The 15,317-nt window shown below is 39.1% G+C and overlaps 1 protein-coding gene across 3 annotated transcripts in view; it reads left to right on the top strand.

Moving 5' to 3' along the window:
- Window positions 1-15,317, top strand: part of RUNDC3B (RUN domain containing 3B) — a 158,000-nt gene that overhangs the window by 94,483 nt on the left and 48,200 nt on the right. The gene's annotated exons all lie outside the window — the stretch shown is intronic.

Below are 15,317 nucleotides of genomic sequence, written 5' to 3'. Positions count from 1 at the left end.
TATTCTTTTCTGTTTGTGTGGCACTCTGAAACCACTAGAAGCAGTTCTACTGAAGCTAAGAGCTTGGTTATTTGACATACCATCAGCTTATCACCCCTACTTTAATGTCAGGTAAAAGGGCTGGAGAAGCATAAAGAGAATTTAATTTATCTATCTTATGTACATATGTGGCCCCCATTACTATAGCATCTGAGTGCCTTACAATTTTTAGTGTATTTATCCTCACATCACCCCTGTGAAGTACAGAAGTATTATCATCCCCATTTTATAAATGTGGAAATGAGAGAGAGACAATAAGTGACTTACCCAAGGTCACATAGGAAGTCTGTTGTGAAGCAAGAAACTGAACCTGGGTCTCCAAGTCCTAACTAAGAACCCTAACCACTGGACCATCCTCCTCTGGTTCTGACAACCTGGATACACTTATGGGAGAATTCCCTCAGTGAAGGAAATAAGAACAACAGCCCCAGGCTCTCTTCTGAAGACATTTTTGTGAGCTTGACATAGAGGTATGTGTGGACATAGCTGGGTGGTGGGCAGGGCAATAGCGCACAGACTGTCAAGATTTTGGGCAGCAGTGGGGAGACAGCCCCCCAGCTCCAGTCATAAAGCGACTACTTTGGCCCCTGGAGCAGCCTAGGATCCAGGAGAGTTGAAGGGTGGCTTAAAGCACCATCAGCTTTTCCTGGGCTGTGCCTTTTAGAGGTGCAACCCAGAATTTCACTCTGTGTACATTTAAAGTGTCTAGTTCATAAAAAACGTTTTTCTTCCACCTTCTATTGGACCATGGAACTGCTGGCACTTGTACCTTGTGCATCCCTGAAAGTTTCACAGAATAATTTTGTATTTCATTTGTGATAATTTCAAGGCTCTAGAAGGTCTCCCCCTTCATTTTCTCTGATCAGGACTAGAGAAAACCTGGCTGCAAGCTGTGTGAGAAATGCCTGTGCTAAAATTCTGTTACAGAACCACAGTTTAGCAGTTGTGGCTAATGAATAGTCTTCATTTCCTAGGGCAAAACTTTCAAAAATGGCTACTGATTTTGAGGGTACCAACTTGGGCCTAGTTTGATATTTGGTTTACTAAGCATCCGCTGCTTCCATTGATTTCCACTGGAGTTATGGGGTGCTCAGCATAAATGGAAGATGTCATTGTGTGGCTAAATTCTGCACTGTTTTGAAAAACTGAACTTTTTTTTTTCTTCCTCTAAATGATAGCTATCTTAGATTCTGGAGTGTGATTATGTGTTAATTTAAAGACAAAAAAATCCAGCTTTACATGGCTATTTGAGATGCCATTGTTGGGGCTCAGGGCTAAGTCTCCTTTGATAAATGTAAGGCAGCTATTTGGAGAGCCATGTGTAATTTTACACGAAACTACTGTATCTTTCAGATATACTCTCCCAAAAACAGGTTTGCAATTGTAGTTAGTTACTCAGCCCAGAGAGTTAGAGGGGGCAGAGAAAAGGACTTGGAGAAGGAACCTGAGGGTGAAAACTAGTAACAACTGGCATTCTCTAAACATATTCCTCCATACTTACCCACCTTTGATCTTTGCTTCATTCTTAAACAGGAGCTGAGTTGGTAGGGCACCTACACAGCCGTAGTACCTTAATTTGTCTGTCTTAAAGCATGAATTTGGCCAGTTCTTAACATTCTGAAATGGTTGAACCTGTATTTATAGAACTCCAAGTACAGAAATGTATCTTAGTTTTATGTCCTTCCCTCTCCTTTTCTCCTCGCTATTAGCTTATTAAAGTAGTGAAACGTGTGCTGCAGTTTCTTTTACTAACAGCCATATACAAGCTTGGGATGGTAATACTTCCCTACCTCATGTGGGTGTTGAGGCAGAACATATTAATGTTTGTAAAGCACCTTGAGATCTCTGATTTAAGGCTCGGTGCTATGTAAATGGAAAGTGCTACTATATAATAGAAACATTTTCTTTTTAATGAAATTATTCTGCTCCGATTAATGTTTTTGCTCAAGTAGTGAATTTCAACACTTTAACTTATTACCATTTTATTACAAATAAATACATCATAAGTGAAAATAAAGCTAAACATATATTAGGTTGCCTTTGAATTTGATCTTTTAGATAATTGTGGGCTCCAATTTGAAACATTCAATTTCCTTGCCTTCATTCAAGGATTATTTTAAAAAGGTATTTTTGTAAGAATGTGCTAAATCTGAAAATGTACATGTAGGATACAAAAGGATCAGTTGTAAAATATATAGATGTTGTGCTATGGGAAGTGAAGGTTGCATATTTTAAGAATAGTGCATTCCATAATCGCTTTATGAGAGGCCTCTTCTTGAGTCAGTTTCGTGTGCCAGCTTCTATTATGTATTCTGTTCTCAGTTCCAGATAGCAACTACTATATTTTTTCTGAGGTTTTATTTCATTAAGTTATTAATGTTATAGAAAAACCACTCTTCAAAATAACACCCTTGTTAAAGCAAAAAAATGTCACTTGGATATGATTTTTGTTATATTTTGTTTCTCTCAGTGGATGGTTGTCTTAAAATATTTAGTTGGGAACCTCCAATTTTCATTATTAAATATATAAATTTTCATTTAATCTCAGTATAATACACAGAATTAAAAAATGATCAATGAACTGTTAATTTCATCTACTGAATGTCATGTACCAAGGTTTCTTTAATTGTTTCCTAAAAATCCTTGCAGATTTTTTTCAGTATTTAATATTTATAAAATGTGATCATCCTAGGATATAGGCAAATATGCAAACAACTTTACTACATTAAGAATATTATACATTAAATTAGTAGAACATCCACCCCTCCCACAAAACAATTTATAAAAAATTTGGTAGGAAAAAATAAACATGAGAGCATGCCCCAAAGGTTAGCAAACTTGAGCTTTTTTGTGCTAAAGGGGGCACATCCCAAATTAAGGGCCCCATCTTTTATATCACTACAATTGTTTTCTATTAAAATCAGCCATTTTTTAACCTGGGGGCTAGCAAGGTTGAGCAGTTTAGCTGATCTGAACTGCCATAGTATCACACAAAGAGATGGGTAGTTTAAAGTAGCTGGCACCTAAACTATTTAAAAATGTATACATCAAAACAAGTAGCATGAATTATTCCCAGAAACAAATGCGAGCAAAGAACAGACTTAATATGCTGTCTGTGAGAAGCACAGCTAATGAACGCGCACAGATACATTTTATGTTAGCCAATGTTTCCAAGTGGATCTGCATCTGAAAGAAAAGATCACAGCTTTCTCACCAGCATGGATGACTGCTGCTGACTGGATGGATCTCTAGTAATTTTGGAGCAAGAGAGAATAGTTTGTTGAGGGATATATAATGTATAATTTTGCACTTCCTATAGTTGCTTTTTAGAGACATCATAAACCCCCATTTTATCCAGATCATTCTTCAGCAAGTTAGGTCTTTAACAAACTATTGCTGAGATGACATTGGAAAAGCCAGTCAATTGCATTATCCAGATCCGGTAAAATGGAAATGAGAAATTCATGTACATACACACATCATCTACATGCTTTAGTCCATAATGCCTGCCGGTCTTCTCAGGAAGCTTATGTACATATTGGATAGAAAGGATGATGAACTGGAATCCTTTTTATGTCTTCATGAGCATTCTCTGAGTAAATAGGCATTTACCCAGTTTTGCTCTCTTGCTTTTCTCGAAAAAAAGCAAAAAATAAATATACAAACAAAGCACCTGAGCTGCCCCATATATCTCAGCTATGGTCTGCATGAGCATCGACAATACCTTGTGGTCAAATTTATCAAAAGATGCTGACATCTAAATAAACAAGTATGAACACGTAAGCTTTATTATTCAGTGTATTGCCAGAGTTGTCTGTTTTGCTTTTTCAGCTTTAACAAAAAGGGAGGTTAGAATCCAGGTGCTAAAGGTGATATTTGCAGAGTTGAGTTTCTTGAAGAAAGATAAATAATTCTTACTGAAAAAAAGCCAACACTCTGTCTTCCCAAAAGGAGCAACCAATAATCTCCTCCAGTGACAGACTCGTCAGCTCCCCATTTGATTTTACCACTTATCAAACATCTTGAGGATCCAGACCTGAAAGAATGACACACATTTTAAAGTGTTGATTTCTGTTTGTAGAAGAATCTGTGTACAGTGAGTAGCTGGAAATCCTGATTCCTAACATTAAAATAATTAAAAGAACATTTTAAAAATCCTATTCCTCACTTCCCTCTGTGTGCATGAATTGTAATTATGTGTCTGCTGTATGCTGATTTTTGTTTTACTCTCTCTTGTATGGATGGATCCTGACCCTCTGCTGTGATCTTCTGTGGGATTGAAGATATTGATGCAGCAGAGGTGGCATTCTTAATTTGTGTCTTCCAGCTCCACTGCTCTGTATATAGAAGGGTATAATATGACCCTTTAATTTTTTTTGATGCAACACATTTTAATCAAAATAAGAAAAGCATAAAAAATACAAGAAACGCTAGATGAAAAATAACTGAATTCAGTTGCACTATAACCTATGAGTTGCAAAAGGCTCAATTATTAATTAAGAGGGCAGGATTCCATTAAGGATCCTAAAAATCCATCCTTTCCTCCCCTAAAATGTTTTTTATTCTGTTGAAGGAAAAGGCAGTTAAATCATCATGCTCTTGTTCAATGTTTTAGGAATGAGCAGAGAAATTAAAAAGGAACCATAAATACTACTCTGTATCATGAACATCTCCATATGAGGACAACAAAACAAAAATATAACCATAGGGTATTATTCTTGACCATGCAGCAAAGTACAAATGATTCCAAATGTCCATTATCAAGAGCTTTTAATTTTGCCACTTATTCTAACAAGAACTTGTTTTGGATCAGTCTTCAGAGGCTTTGCTTTCTTTCTGTACCTTTGCGGGAGACATCTGTCTTCAGTTACTAATCTTTTGGATAAGATGAACCATTGTAGAGAAATATATAGTTATTCTGGGCCTGATCCAAAGCTCTGTTTAATTCTTATACCATAGTCTTTTAGCACCACAGCACTATTAGGATTGCCATGGCCTTTGTAATCTTATCTTTTTAGGAATACTAAATTCTCTGGAGGGATACATGAAGCATCACTTTTTTATATATAGATACAGCACTTCTTACTATCCTTTTTTCAGGGATTCTTCTTGCAAGAGTCTCAAAGGAAATTTAGTCCTTAGACAGTTGCACTATAATAAACTCAGTTTGCCTTGGATAACTGCTTAAGTGCTTTATTTCATCACTCCAAAGAAATTGGGGGATTCAGTTCAATATTTGATCTTGCTACTGAACTTATTTCCTACTATGGCAAAATTCAGAATACTAATTCTCTTTTCTCTAAATCCCTCAGAAAGATAGATTGTGTAAACTCAATTTACATTAGCAATATTTTCCTTTCTTAGACATTCTTTTCAGGTTGACAATGTCTATTTTAAATCCCTTGTACTGACTTAAGGTTTTTCCTCAGTTCTTTGTTTTTAGTTTGTATATTGAGTACTCGCCTTGATTTTTCTTAATGTGACTTTCTCAATGTATAACTGTAGATTCAATTTTTCTTTTTTAAGGTATTTTTTCTTTATTGTGTTGGCTTCTTGGTAAGTTAAAATTGTATGTGCTTCCTATAGACCATTTTATACATAGATTGCCATAATTATGTAATGGTGTACACAAATCCCCTCTTCCTTCACAAGGTATCTTTCAGCTTCCACTTCAGTCAGTCATTTTCATGGTGTTTTTTTTTTTTTTTTTTTTTTTTTTTTTTTACTTCTTTCTTCTAGCAATAAGGATATAGTACATAAATAGAATAGCAAAAAGGCTATTTTATCTCACTTAGAAATTAAGATTTGATAAACTATCCTAGTTATACAATATGTATCCTGCTTATAGAATTTTTAGATTATGGTTCTAATTGCTTACCATCTCTAAGCAAGACCCTTCAAAATGGATAATGAAAAACATCTTCCTTTTGAAAGCCTCAGAGCACATTTGGCTGGGAGTAAAAAAGTCATTTCAGTCATCCATGAATGGTACATTCCCACAAAGGACAAGTATTGTGTAGATTCCTGGAGTTTCCTCTTTTGTCAGTGTTTACTGACTATCTGGACTCTGACAAACAGTAACTCGTTTTGTCAAAGGTGTTTTTTTAGAATCTCTTTGCCTGCGAAATACTAATATTTTGATCCTTCAACTCTCCTTCTTGGGAATTGTATTTTACACAAAATAAGGACATGAAGATTCTAATTACATAGAAAAAAGGGGAATGGGACTGGATATCTCAAAAGATTAGTAATGTGATCTTCATTAATGTTGTAACCATTTCACTTTTTAATGTATGCTTATGGGGGAAAATGAAGGATTTAACAGAAGTTTTATACTATGAATCTAATTTTAGGACTTGTATAGTAAAATGTTAGCTATTAACCATGTTTCTCTTTATACTGCACTTATTTAAATTTCAACAGACACAATATGTTGCCTCATATTGAAAATTATCAGTAGGTAAACATACATCAATTAATAGTTTTATTTCAACTTTTTTGTAAATGAACTGCACTTTTTCTGTTATCTTTGCACATATGCTATTTACACTGTATATGCTACTTATGTTTAACTTAATTGGGGGGAGGAAGGAGAGTAGTTTTATTCCACAGAGATCTGCTTCTTCCTGTAATGTTAACAGACAGTATTCTGTATCAATTTCTCAAAGACTTGTGCTCAGACTTTTATGTTAAAAGGTTTCACTTTCAACTTTGCATGTGCTCATTGGTTCAAACTTAATTTAATACATGAGAATTAATGAGAAGTGCTTTCAATGCATTACACCGTAATCTTCAGACAATGTGTCTGATTCATATTTTGAATAGTTACATTGTGCTATTACATTACATTTTATTCCATTAAATTTCAATCCATTAATGGGTGATGGGAGAGGAAGAATTTGGACTTTTAAAAAACAAAATCCTTTCTAAACCGATCTTTGACTGAAAGGGAATTGGGGCAAAATTAATTTTTATTGTCACATTCTTATCTTAAATTTAGAGCTGGTATTTTCAATTAAGATGCACAACATATTTTTCATCCTTTGAAATTATGTTAGTTCTAGTAATATAAATTTGTTAATTTTTTTAAAGGAAAAAGTAGAATATGATTTAAGCTGTTATTTCCAAAGGGCCTTTATTACAAAAAAAAAAAAAAAAGAGAGAGAGAGAGAGAAAAAAATCATGATAATAAGTCAGACTGGAAAAAAAAGGTTTGGAATTCCTAACGTGATGAAGGCATGTTATTTTTAAAGTCCATCCATATACCTTTGGTGCATTGTGAGGCAAGATTAAAGGCAAAGTAACTAATTCTACAGGAGACATGTAGGTAAGCAGAATAATGGCTTAATGTAAAGACACTGCTTTCATAAATATTTGTTACATATTTTTAACAATTAGTCAGTTCCTAATCTATGCATTTACTCTAAATCTGCATACTGATTAACAAAGGTTCAGACATCTTTCTTTGTGAGGTTGCTTCATGTTGCTAAAACCATGCTGAGGCACTGATCTCCTTTTGGCTGCCTTGGACTGCCTGATCCTTAGTATTCTTGCAGATCTTCCTTTTGAACAACTGAAAAGAGTATTCAGTTTCTCTTACATAAAATGACATGTCACTGTATAAATTAATGAGGGTGTGGTTTTTTTCTGCAGCAATTTACTGCTTTTTTTTTTAACCGAACTGGTGAGTAAAATAGCGTCTCTTATTTTCCTCCTAACAATGGTTGTTTGCTTTTGTCTAGCTCTTGATGTGTTCCTTCCTTTTTTTGTCCATCTTCTAGGTATGACAGGGGAAAAAGTTACACACCTTGAATATTAGGAAGGCATTACACACATTTTTGGAAAGGATGCTAGAAATGAAGAGTTCAGATCTCCTCCTATTCATCCTGTATCAGAGTTCTGAAAGAGCTTTGAAATCTAAGGCTTCTCTAGCCAGGCAGGTGAGTGAATCAGAGAGCTTCATTCAACCACATGCAAAAGAGCCCGTGATCATCAAGGCTTGCTGACCAGGGTGATTTCTACATGGTTTTCTGAGTAGATGCAAGATCCTTTGCAAGATGTAAGGCTACTACTTAGACATCGGTCTGTGCTTTTTTGTGTCGCTACAAAATTTGCATACAGGCTTTTGCAGATGTCTAGTTGGACAAGGCCCATCCTATATTTGTTCTAACACTGGGTACTGCTGCAGAAGCTCCCACTATCGTGACTGTTATCTTTGGAAGTCAGAGAAGTAATTTCTGACAACCAGAAAGTTCACCCAACTTTTTGTTTCACTTGATACTAAGTAGGTTCTGCTGTTCCCAAGACAAATGTGTTTAAATGACAAAAACACATTAAAAAAATTCAGTTATTGGAATCCTCACCACAGATCTGTTACAAAAGGAAAGATTATGCTTTTTCTGATTTCTTCATAATTATTTTTAAAGAAAAGGAATAAGTTATGGGTAAGAAACTCCTGCTTCATGTGCCTGAACTGAAAAAGAGAGAATTCTATTTTTTTCCATTTCCAGTGGAAGGCAAACTATTAATTGCAAGAAAAACAAATTAAGATCTCTGGTAGTCTGCCATAAACACTTGTTAAAACTCCTTACTCTTCAGATGAAGGAAGAAGAATTGACAGTTGAGGATTAGATTTAGAAGCTTTCATAATCATTTTTATCTCAAGACCGCATGACTCACTCCCAGTGTTTTTAAATAGGTTGTGCTTACTAGTGAGCTCCTGTTTCTCAAGGTTTTAGGTTAGAACCTAATCAAAGGCAAAGCTAGTTATGTTGACTAGCCTCCTTTCAACAGGGACCACAGTTGGTGCTTTGGCTGAGGGCTTGAGGAGATATTTGTGTCCATCACCATCAGGGCGAGGAACTGTGTGTCAAAAACTTGATATGCTGTGGCAAAGCAGATATATTTTTATCTAGCTGGATGTTTTTATATTAATTGTGAAAGTGAAATGCTTCCTTGGAACTAGACTAGTTTAGGAATTTGAAGTCCAAAGCTGCTGTTATCTTTGCCAAAATAGCTGGTGCAAAATACTTCTGGGGAGCTGTAGCCAAGAAGATCAGAGGCCCTATGGAATTGATAACAACGGACTCTGGAGGAGGAGGAGAAGTAAATCTTTTTAAAAATTTTATGAGACATTAGAGAGACGGACTAGAAAGGGTGCTGAAGAGGCCAGGCTGTGGTGCAGCTGGTCTGGTATGTTGCAGCTACACATGGAGATTCCTTTACAAGCTGTAACCAATAAGAAAATGTGGAGCACTAGGAGCTGCCTTCTTTCTCACTGCAGAGGCTGACATTACATGCTTCATTGTGAACTAACAGCTTTGGCACTTCGTGTGCCCAAGAATAACGGTCTATCACAACATCTAAATCTATAGGTAAGTAATTTACTTTCACACCTGCTAATCTAATTTCTCAAAATCCAATAATATACCAGTGCAGAGATCCCACTCTGTGTTTGTTGCAATACTGAAAGTTTGAGAGCCCCCTCTTTATTTCTAGAGGTGATTTACAGATTTTAGTTAAACTTGGGTGTGCTGTTATTTTTGATTTTGCATTTCATGTTTCCTTTATAGCACACACTTGTCCTAGATAAAGTTTTTTAAGCTTGTTCGTTCTTATTCAAGTGGAATTATTTTTTGAGGTTCTATTTTCACTTTTACCTTTCACTATTTAGGTAGATCTTGAACTGGAGTACTCAGCTGATACAGCTTACTTTTTTAGGGGTTAAAGTCTCAAAGTTTGGTTTATTTCCTGTCTCCATCTGCTGGTGGGAGATCATATTGCCTACTAGACTGGCATTTTCTGGCTTTGGAGAAATTAATTTGCAGGTAAGAAATAAACTTTTTACACATGTATAATTGAAAAGAAGATTAAATTTACTTAAAAACAAAAGCACTTGGATAAATATTGTCTCCTTCAGTGCAAAACCCCCATTGACATTAATTATAGTGCTGATCAAAGTGAGAGTAGAAGCCTTAACTGCTATTGAGCTAGTGCTTTTTTAGATTCATTTGTTCAGATTTGAGATTAGTTAATACTTTAACTCCCATAGTGACTCCCAAATTTAATATGTTTATGGTACATACATTGGCTGAGACTCCTACGTGCAAGAGCACAACATAGCTACCTATCCCTTGTCTCCTCACCCAGAAACTTCCAATGAGTAACACAGCTCAATCTGCTTTTGTAGCTTTAGTTTTTATTCTTTTGTAAATAGAGCTTCTCAAATCACCTAATCATTGCTCACTGTGTTACCCAATTATGTGAGTCACCATGTTTAGGCTTGGCAAGAGGGTCAATTGACTGGTCAACTAATGTCAATTGACAGCCTGTTATTTGAACTAGTCAAATATTTCAGTAAGAATGCCCTGATATAGGTCATGGCCTACCTTTTTTATTGTATTGCGGAGCTGTCTGTTAGCAAGCCTACTTAAATGTCTTGATCACTAACTTTACTACATGCTAAGGCAACCTTGGGAAAAAGGTGAACTAATATAAAGCTGAGCATCTTAATTGGCTGGAATCTTTTTCACACCCTGACCAATGTAGTTAAACTGACTTAATTTTCTAGTATACACCATGGCTATATCTTTATTTGTTTACGAGACCATCAATGTGTATGGCACTTTATAAAGCACATTAAATAAGTGAAAAGGCACAGTCCCTGCCCCAAATAGCTTACAATTTAAACCAACTGGACACACATACAAAAATTAACTCAGAATGGAGTGGGGAACGGAGAGAAGGGTTCATAGTCATTAGAGCTCATCCTCAACAAGAAGAATAGAAGCATCACCATTAAGCTGTTTGAAGAGTTGGCCTGCTGCTTACCTAGCAACTATAAAAGAAAAAAGTCATTTTAAAATGCACTTATGCTATGTGTGTGTGTTTTATTTCAGTCCTTTTTGTAATGGACATTCAAAATACCAACTTTACCTTGCTAAGGAAGGTAATGATCATATTATTCTTTCAGCATATTAGAGATCGTAAAGTCTTATTCTTGTTACTGTTGTTCTACTGTTCTAATAAATCAGTGCTTTAAAGTATTCGACCATTTCTGACATTTGACAGTGTTTGATCAGTATTTCACCAGTCAGTTGACCAATTATTTTTGTCCTGTTCAAATGCTCAACCCTAATCTAGTTATCTGTGTTCTCTGTGTATGTGTAGTAGCTACTGTAAACAGAATCCATGTTTGCTTTGAATGTAATCTTATTGTCTAATATTCAGTAAACAGACCTATTCAAAAGATCTATTTGATGTCAGAAGAGGTTAGTCTGATCCAAATAAAAAGGGAATTCGTAATAATTGCAGCCTGATAAAGATCTTTAACAATAAAAATAATCCCAGCTTTTAGTTTCTGAGTAACTGATTTTGTTTAAACGAATGTGGCACAGAGAGACTAGCAGATCTAATTAGAGTAGGAGCATTAACAGAATACTAATTTGTAATCTGCGTTTTGGGTAAACTATTCTATAATTGTTAAGCAAAATATTATAGGGATACTTTAATTATTTTAATATATACAATAACATAATACAACATTGATTATGAATGATACACTAGAAGGGCTTAAAAAAGCCTATAACAGTAGTAGTGTATGTTTTTCTTTGAGTGCTTGCTCATGTCCATTCCCAATTTAGGTGCTCACCACCTGCACTGGTGCCGGAAAATTTTTTTCCTTAGTGCTATTTGTACAAGCTGGCTCTAGTGCCCCCTGCAATTGCGCGCACATGCACCCGACTATAGGGGCTGCCGGCTCCCCCTGCCTCTCAGTTCTTTCTTGCCGCCAGTGATGGTGGTGGAACGTTCTTGCCTTCACAAGTTCTTCTTCTCTCCCTAGTGGTTTATTCATCGTTTTAGTGTATATAGTTACTTATTTGGTTACAGTTAGTTGTTAGAATCCCAGGGTTGGTGCATGCCTCGTTCCCCAGGGTTTAAACCCTGCACTTCGTGTAAGAAGGCTGTGCTGAAGAGCAACTCTCATCAAAGTTGTTTAAAGTGTCTGGTGGAAGCCCACATCAGTGAGAGATGTAAGATCTGTAAAAGTTTCTGCCCGCGGACCAAGAAAGTCTGGGATATGTAGGCCCCAGCACTGTGATGTAGGCCTGAATCAGAGCAGGTCCAGACCATGTATATGTATTTAAAACTCAGGGGTTAATCCTCACACCGAAAAAGAATAAAACTAGGCATTATAGATAAGGGTGTTCTGGACACATTGCTTGTTTGTTCATGCCACCCCAGGCTCCACTATGATAATTGACTGCTTAACCATATGAATGGGAACATCTGGCCTAAACATTTTGTGATTTAACATTTATGACACATTGGGGCCCTGTTTGTTAAGATCTATGTATGAATGTTTGGGAACATCCTGAAACCTAATTGTGGTTGATGTGTAAATCATGGGGCAATGAGAGGGCAAATAAGATTTCTTTTATTTCTTTTTAGTAAAAGTTAAAATTGGTATTAATAGAAATGATGTAGGTATAAGGATTTTATTATGTTAGTAAGTAAGTATAAGATAATGTACTAATGTAGCACAACAGCCTTGGTGCACAGTGCCCTCCGGTGCCGTTTCATCCGCCCGGCACTGATCTCCCTCCCCGGTTCCGAAGAAGAGGTCCAAGAAGATCCGCATGGAATGGGGATGCTCTCCTGTGGAGAAGGCTAAGGGGGAACTGGAGAGACCTGCGTTGGGCCGCCAACCCTCCCTGCTTCAGAAGGGTCCCTCGCCTCAGCAAGTGTCGACCCTGGCACCGGGCCCACCAACTCCAGGTAATGGTAGAGACCCTCAACGTTTAGTTACGCTATCGATGCTAGAAGCCTTCCAAGCTATGAATGCCCTCCTGGCACTGCCGATACTGCAGACGTTGAAGGATGGCAGAGCACCACACCAAGATCTGGCACCAGCATCTCGGGGCAGTGTGTCAAGGGACAGATCTGCTCATCAGTTCCCACCATTGAGGCACCGCTCACCGGTGCGCAGGCAGTCCTCGGAGTCCAAGCCACGCTCTTTGGGTCAGGATACTGTCAGATTGGGCTCCCATTGCTGTTCGCTGGAGGAACAGCACCAAGCAGAGCACTGGTATGAAGCAGATCAACGTAGGTCACCAGACTCACGGGGTGTATCCCTGGCACCATGACCCCGCTCGCCTAGCTCATTCAGGAAGCCCAAGGACAAGAGCCGGTCCCGTTACACCCAGTGTTGAGGCTCCTCAGGCTGCTCTCCAGTGCTGGCACATCAACAATGCATCTCACATGGCACCGTGAGGTATTTGGAGACAGTGCCACCATGGCCATTGGATATCAGCATCTCATTCTCCAACAGCGATGAAGTTGTCCAGGCTACACAAGCCCTGACTCTGGTGCCTGTTTCCTCACAGTACCACCAATAGGTGCGTGGCTGCAAGGCCAATGGCCTGGACCGTGGCTGTACTGGTGTGGGCTCCCCTCTGGGATTCCGCAGGCTGGATTCATGAGAGGAACCTCAGTGCAGCAGTCCTTCATCTCTCAGAGCGCGGCACACACTTGGACATGGACTTGGACCAGGAAGGTTTGTGTGCCTTGGGCCCCAGGGACTCCATCCCACCCAGAACGGAGGGCCCTTCCCCAGCTCAGGTACCAGCCTCTTCCTCATCGTCACCAGACAAGGCTGTCACGGGACCCTCATCTGCGGTGCCAATGGATGGTTTTAAGGTGCACCAGGACTTATTGAAAAGGGTCACCTCCAACTTGGGCTTCAAGATAGAGGAGTTGGATGAGCCAGTTGATGAGCTGTTTGGAATACTGGCCTTGGTAGTTCCTAGTAGAGTGGCCCTTCTGGTCCATAAGGGGGTTATTAAACTGGCCCTGTGGCAAACCCCAGCCTCCCTGCCCCCCACATCAAAGAGGGCAGAAAGGAAATATTATTATGTTCTGGCAAAGGGGTTTGAATACCTTTATACCCACCCTGCACCGGGATCCCTGGTGGTCACAATTGCCAATGAAACGGACAGACAGGGGAAAGTCAGCTCGACTGCTAAACACAAAGACCGCCAAGAGACTCGACTTGTTCAGTTGAAAAATTTATTCTACGGCCAGCCTGCAGCTAAAAGTGGCGAACCAACAGGTGCTGATAAGTAGATACCATTTTAATATCGGGCAGTCGCTGGACAAGTTTGCGGACTCGTTGTTCCCCTCCTCCAAACAGATGTTCGAGGCTATCTTAGAAGAGGGGAGATTGGTGGCCAGGGCATCTCTGCAAGTGGCTTCTGATGTGATGGACTCTGCAGCCAGGACCACGGTCTCAGTGATATCGATGAGGCAGGCGTCATGGCTCCAATATTTGGGTCTCCTGTCTGAGATCTAACAATCTATCCAGGACCTCTTCTTAGATGGCATGGCCCTCTTTGCCAAGCAGACAGATGCCCGACTGCATGGCATGAAGGGCTCCAGAGCTACTTTGCGGTCCCTCGGCCTCTATACACTTTCTTCTTCCAGGAGGCACTTCAAGCCCCAGCATGAACAGCAGTCTGGGGATCACTCCTGCAGAGACTCCTATAGGAAAAAGAACAAAGGTTACAAATGCACCAGGGCCGCTTGTCATCTGCCACCCTTGACCGGGCTCTAGCCGCCGTAATTGGGGTGGAAAGCAGGTTTTTTGAAGGTGCGCCTGAGAGTGACCTACCAGTTCTACCCATGGATCCACCCCACTTCTTCTCATTTAGCCTGTTTCCTCCCAGCCTGGGCTGCAGTGATATTGGACAGATCGGTGCTCAGCACAATGGCCATTGGTTATACCCTCCAGTTTGCCTCGCTCCCGCCTTCCCACCCTCCCTCCCTGTCCCTCTTCAGGGACCCCTCTCATGAGCAACTCCTCGAACAGGAGGTGCGAGCACTCCTGCAGGTGAGTGCAGTGGAAGAGGTTCCCAGAGACCTGTGTTGGTTGAGGTTTTTACTCCCGTAACTTCTTGATCCCAAAGGCAAAAGGAGGGCTAAGGCCTATTCTGGACTTGAGGCGCCTGAACAAGTATCTCAGAAAGCTAAAATTTTGCATGGTGTCCCTAGCCACCATCTTTGGATACAAGTGACTGGTACGCCGCTCTTGATTTAAAGGATGCCTACTTTCACAATGCGATCTTCCCTGGTCACAGGAGGTTCCTGAGATTTATGGTAGGAGACTGCCACTACCAATTTGTGGTGCCTTTTTTTTGGCCTCTCAACTGCGCCAAGAGTTTTCACCATGTGCATGTCAGTGGTAGCGGCGTACCTCAGGAGAAGGGGAGTACAGGTGTTCC

This window comes from Emydura macquarii, unplaced genomic scaffold (genome assembly GCF_026122565.2).
Source record: "Emydura macquarii macquarii isolate MOO-44397 ecotype Brisbane River unplaced genomic scaffold, CSIRO-AGI_Emac_v2 contig_2422, whole genome shotgun sequence".
In the NCBI taxonomy this organism is placed as follows: domain Eukaryota; kingdom Metazoa; phylum Chordata; order Testudines; family Chelidae; genus Emydura; species Emydura macquarii.
This window is presented reverse-complemented; position numbering and strand designations above follow the sequence as displayed.